The sequence below is a fragment of the Drosophila ananassae genome (genome assembly GCF_017639315.1).
Source record: "Drosophila ananassae strain 14024-0371.13 chromosome 4 unlocalized genomic scaffold, ASM1763931v2 tig00000054, whole genome shotgun sequence".
In the NCBI taxonomy this organism is placed as follows: domain Eukaryota; kingdom Metazoa; phylum Arthropoda; class Insecta; order Diptera; family Drosophilidae; genus Drosophila; species Drosophila ananassae.
The window spans coordinates 5,176,393-5,182,718 of record NW_025319037.1 but is presented as its reverse complement, the minus strand read 5'-3'; positions in this window follow the sequence as shown (position 1 = coordinate 5,182,718).

The following is a 6,326-nucleotide window of genomic DNA, read 5'->3' as shown; positions in this document are numbered from 1 at the left end:
ATCGGCGAAAACATCTACAGAACGGAAGAGGTCACTGTGGTAGACCCCGAACCTCCGCTATTCCAACTATCAGCGGTAAACCCTAAAATTAACGAAGTCCTCTCCCTTCAATTAATCAAAGAATTAAACATAAATAACACTAAGATTCTGGAAAAAAAGATTCTGGAAAAAAAGAAAAAAGAAAAGATTCTGGAAATTATACGTCAGCCACTATCCTGCTCAGTTAGAATGCTAGTTAGAAGGTGCAGACCAAAAGAAGCCGCCCCGAAAACGACAAAAACACCGGCGGATCCAACCCCACCTAACCCTGTTCTCTTCTACGTTGCGAACGAGGACGCCCGCGTTTAAGGGGGGAAGAGTTAACACCCAAAATGTCAAACACTAGATAATATTAATAAAACGCTAAGTCTCAATAACAACTGCAAAAGAGCTTACATAAACGCATTGAGTGCACCGTGCACCGGATGCAATATGATGCCGTGGCACCAATAAGGGTCACACGGATCGAAAGACACGTGCGCTGAGTAAGCATTGATTATGCTTGCGATCGTGGGAAAGCCAAAAGAAAGAAAACACCCAAATATTTGGCAAAGCTCACTGAACTTAGTGGCAAGTGCATCCACCAACAACACAATGCACTTGCATTGACCAATCAGCAATGAAGATATGGACTTAAGCTACAGCAACAACATCAGCTACCAATGACATCGAGGGACGCCAGCAGCAGCAGCAACCGCGACCGAGATCGCGGCAGCGATGGAGCAACGCATAGGTGTAATTATTAATTACAGGAATCACAATTGTCAGTTCTAATCCGATACTCAAATAAACAAAATGTGAAAAAGATTAATTTCTTTTTTTTTTTTAAAGAATATTAATAAAATCTTTTTAACTTATATATAATATGTGCTGCTATTTAACTGAAAGGGCAACTATATTAACTACTTTCCACCCGAAATTAGTTTTCCTTTCATGTTTGTCTATTGTTTGTTCCTAATTTGAGAAGATTTACTTTTATTTGGTTTAATTTGTAAGACAGTTAGGGGTACAAATGATGTGATGGGGTGAGGTGTGATTTTTTTAGTTGGTCAAATGTATTGTCGGATTCTTGTAAGTCGAATGATTTTAAATGTTCTCTCTTGCCTGGTCCAGTTTCAAGTGAAATCACTTGTGAGTTGGAAAAATCGAGGACTGTAGATAGACCCAGGCAAGTTGGTATCAATAATCTTAAAGCTATTTTCGAATGTTATTCTTGTGTATTACTTTTCCGCATTGGGTTTTAATACTAGTTCTTGGTCTGCTGACTCAGATCGCATGCTATTGGGTTTCTGCTCAGCTCGCTGGTTTTGCTTGCTCCGGTCAGTCGGTCATTCGTACCACTGATATTGCTAATTTCGGTTTCTGGCGCCGTCTATTAGAGCTAGGTTATTGTGTACTTGGTACTAGGTGCCAAAATCATGATTTCAATAAGTGTAGAATGAAAACTTTCTTTGACCATTGCTTGTTTAAGCATATGGATCTGTTGTGTGGATTGATATTTTAAGCTGATCTTCTAAAAGGAATAAGGCATGCCTAAAACTATTTCTCTCAAAGAAGTCTTAATATCCTCGGAGGCGAAGGATCGGTTTGAATTTAAAATTTTTATTTGGGCGTATTTCAAGAATTTGTCGAGACCAGCTAAAATATTATTCCTTTCCGTTATATAAATGTCTATGTGGATGATTTTTCCTGGGTACTTAGGTATAGGAGTTAGTTGGATAGCCCCTTTTGGTGGATGCCTATCGTATTTGGATTCTCTACAGATTTGACAGGTTTGGACTGTTGCTTGGATTTTCTTTTGAGCTTGTGAGAAGAAATATTTCTTAAATATCTTTATTTTTGTTTTCGTTCGCGTCCCTGAGTTCTTTTTTGTGCTCTAATGTAATAATCTAATTTTGTATTGTTTCTTCTGGTACATCTTCAACCTGATTACTAGTAATCCTGATTTTGTAAGACCTGAAGTGTGTTAGGCAAATTGCTTGAATTGTTCTCATTATTTCTTCTAAAGTGTGGATTCCGTTCTAGGATGTAATAGGACTCGAAGTATATTTATATACCCCGTAAACTGAATCCTTTTATTATTTCTCCTTGAGTTTCTGTCATGATTGTCTGTTGGTCCGATGTTGTTTACGGCTTGTGCCGCTAGTTGGTGAATTTTAATTTTCCTAATATTTTTGCCATAACTTTGGTGTTTTTTAGTGGGGTGTCGGAAATGTTGGGAAGTATAACTATTGTATGTTGTGTTATTTCATTATTCCCTCCTACTGAGCTTACTGCAAAATTACCACGATTGGGTTTTGGTTTTGGCACATGTTGCGCTTGAATGTAATTTTGATTTGAGCCCGTGTCGAGTAAAACTTTCTGACATTTTCCGTTCTCAGTGGTTACCTTAAAATAGGGTAAGGAGGAACGGTTTATTCTAAAAAATATAATTTGGACTTATCAATGGATTCTGTATGATCGGATTCCGCTTGCCATGAAGAATCTTCCTCCAGCTATTAATTTTTAGTTCGTGCTTTAAGATCAAGGTTTCTTTTAAATTTTCTTTTTTTGCTTTCTTATGAGTTTTAAGTTTAAATTTTTATTAACTAGCTTATATTAAAATAATTTCGGAGTGCTGACGATAGGCTCGGCTGATTCCTTTTTGTCTTTCTCTGCAGCAATTCCTCTTGTATGTAGGACTACTTCGGAGCCTTTTCTATTCCTTTGATCACATTCGCTCTAGTGGAGAACCAGGCTCCAAATTTATAGTCGCGATCCCTCGAATGGGTACTGGAGGGATCGCGATTATAAATTTGGAGCCTGGTTCTCCACTAGATACAATTCGCTTGGGAATTGGGTTGCAGAAGTTGCTTGGAGTTTTTCTTTGTAATGAATATTACCCGAACGTCCGGATTTTTTTACTGATCTTTAGATTTTGAACTGACAATTATGATTCTTATGATTAATAACTAAACGTATGCGTTGCTCCATCACTGCCACGAGCGCTGTCGGCATCCTTCGATTGGTAGCTGATGTCGTTGATGTAACTGAAATTCAAGTCTTTGCTCCTAATTGGTCAATGCAACTGCACTGTGTTGTTGTAAGATGCACTTGCCATTGGGTTCACTGAGCTTGCCAAATATTTTGGTGTTTTCTTTCTTTTAGCTTTCCACGATCGCTAGCATAATCGATGTTTACTTAGCGCACGTGTCTTTCGATCCGTGTGGCCCCTATTGGTGCCACGATGCACTTGATGTGGGTGCACAAGGACTATTGCTGTTGTTTTTAAGAACTTTGCGTGCTGACTGGACCTCACGTTTTGTTAGTAGTTTAGTTTTATTATACCCTCGCAGAGGGTATTATAATTTTGGCCAAAAGTGTGCAGCGCAGTGAAGGAGACATCTCCGACCCTATAAAGTATATATTTTCTTGATCAGGATAACCTCCTGAGTCGATATAAGGGGATCAGGATCGGTCAACTATATCCTATAGCTGCCATATAACTGATTGATCGGAAATGCCATAACTTTGGTGTTTTTTAGGATAGAAAGGTGGGACTTGGTACAGATTCTACTTTGGACAATCTGATTTGCCAAATTTCATAAGGATCGGCCGACTATATCCTATAGCTGCCACATAACTGAACGGTCGGAAATGGCACAACTGCAAGGGTATATAAACTTCAGCTCCGCCCGAAGTTAGCTTTACTTTCTTGTTCACTAATTGGACAGTGGACGGCCGTCGGCTAGGTGGCGACACGCGTGAAAACATTGTTTATAGCCGATGTAACGCTATCAGTTTTTTGAAAGCGGCCGAATTCACTAAATTCGGTTCTAATATTTATTAAGGGTCTATTTAACCCCAAAACAAATGCAGCGGCCGATCCAACCAATGTCGCATGTTCCAAAAGGACAACAAAGCGCATGCGAATCTGGGAGAATCAGAGAATGTGGAACTGCTGATAACGGGCAATTATTGGACCGCTGCGGCTAGTTACACTAAGAGAACTAATTAGTGATAATTAAAGTACTTGGTGCTGGCACAAGTCCCAACAGTTGATGAATTAAAAATTTTCTGTGTGCGTTCAATCTGAATGAGTGAAGGTGTTGTTTTTATTAGATGAATTTTATCCAAAAATTTGCCAAAAGTAGTTTGGCTTGGGAGAAATTTGCGCAAATGTAAAACAAAAAAAAAAATGTTAGTATAGTTGTTACTAAAATTAAAGCAATGATTGTTCTAAGTTTTTTTTTTATTTACTTAAGGTGAGCTTGAAAAAGTAAAAAGAATCTTCGCGCGATTCCCACTGCATCCGTACAGCCCACCTCCCATTCACCCGACCGAGGGACGCTGTCGCATAACGTTGGGATAACGGATAGTGTTGGGCATATGTCGAACTACAATGGCTAAGGAGTCGACGAAGGTTTCAAAATTCTGACTGCATACATTAACATAAATGAGTTTATATAGAAACATGACACCCAGCCAAAAACGTTCTATGGTTTGTTAATGATGGTAAGTTGATTAATAAAAGTCTATTATGTCAGGAAGTTTTTTTATACAGATTCTATGTGATCTCGGTGTACTCCGTATTGAGGTCTCGAAACACTCGAACCATACCCAAGAATCGGACCGACTAATGATGTATATAAAGTTTTTGTTATGTACGGGGCATTAAATTCTTTCGAGCATCTTTTAATAAAACCAAGAACACCCTTAGGTTTATTAACCATGGTGGATATATTATCGGTAAATTTATGTTTATAATAAGACACCAGAAGTCTAGACTGGGGGCTATGGAATTTATACTGAAGACGTAACTTAACATTATCATCGTATATAAGTACAATCAGTTCCTTGGCTTCCTTGGGGCACTCCCGATGTGGCGCGGACTAAGCGCTAAGTAACATCTTTAAAAAAGACACGTTGGGTTCTCCCAGATAAGTATCTCGAAATCCAGATAAGAAGATCAGTTGGGAATCAGCCCAACAGACTGAGTTTACTTATAAGAAGCGAATGGTTAACAGAGTCAAATGCTTTATTGAAGTCAGTGTAAATGACGTCTGTTTATAAGCCATTCCGGAACCCAACCGTGACAAAAGATGTTGTATGTGGGTGATTCAAAAAGCTTGGGAATTGCTAACAAATTAGAATTGCCTCTATAATTGGCAGTGTCGGATTTTTCCTTTTTTTTATGCAAAGAAATAATTTAAGATTCCTTCCACTTTAAGGAAAAGATCGAAGTCCCCAGAGATCGATTAAAGAGTTTGGGGAGCGGTTTGATCACTCAACTTTGATCAAAAGATCGGCAAATAAGGTTGGCTGATTGGGTATAAGTGTAACTCTGATGTGGAGTAGTGCTAGGTTGTTACCTTGTTTGAAAAAACTGCAAAAAGATCGGCCATTGTCAGATTGCCTGCATCGGATTACTGATCCGGATCCTGAATCCGATAGAGGCGAATATAACTCCTATAACATTCTGCTTTATGCGCGGTGAAATTCGACGAAGCTACTAAATATCTTCAAAAACTAACTTTACAGCCAGATGTTTTATGTTTATTTAAAATTATATTCTTGACGTTCTTTAAATTTATAGGTGCTTTGTATACCAAGGCGATTTTTTTGAAGCGGACGGATATTTACAAGGCACGCAAGCGTCGAAAAATATATTAAAAGTGTAATAAAATGTATGTAATGTTTATATCCTTATATGACAGTAGATCGGACCAATCAAATTTCAAAAATAACTTATTTAGTTTCATAAAGTCAGCCTTACGGAATAAACGAACTTTATGAGATTTAAGTGTAGACTTAAGGTCAATTAAGCTATATTTATACCCTTGCAGAGGGTATTATAATTTTGGTCAAAAGTGTGCAACGCAGTGAAGGAGACATCTCCGACCCTATAAAGTGTGTATATTCTTGATCAGGATCACCTCCTTAGTCGATATAAGCATGTCCATCTATCCGTCTGTCTGTCTGTCCAGCTGTCTGTCGGTTTCTACGCAAACTAGACTCTCAGTTTTAAAGCTATCGAATTGAAACTTTGCACACATCCTTCTTTTCTTTTCATCCAATATATAAGTCGTAACGGCCGGTCGATCGGTCGACTACATCCTATAGCTGCCATATAACTGATTGATTGGAAATGCCATAACTTTGGTGTTTTTCAAGTTAGAGGGTTGGGACTTTCCACACATGTTATAGTTGGACAAGACATCTTCAATCTTGGGCATAGTAATTCGATTTGCCAATATTACAAAAGGGCAACTCAGTCCGATTTGCCAAATATCATAAGCATCGGACGA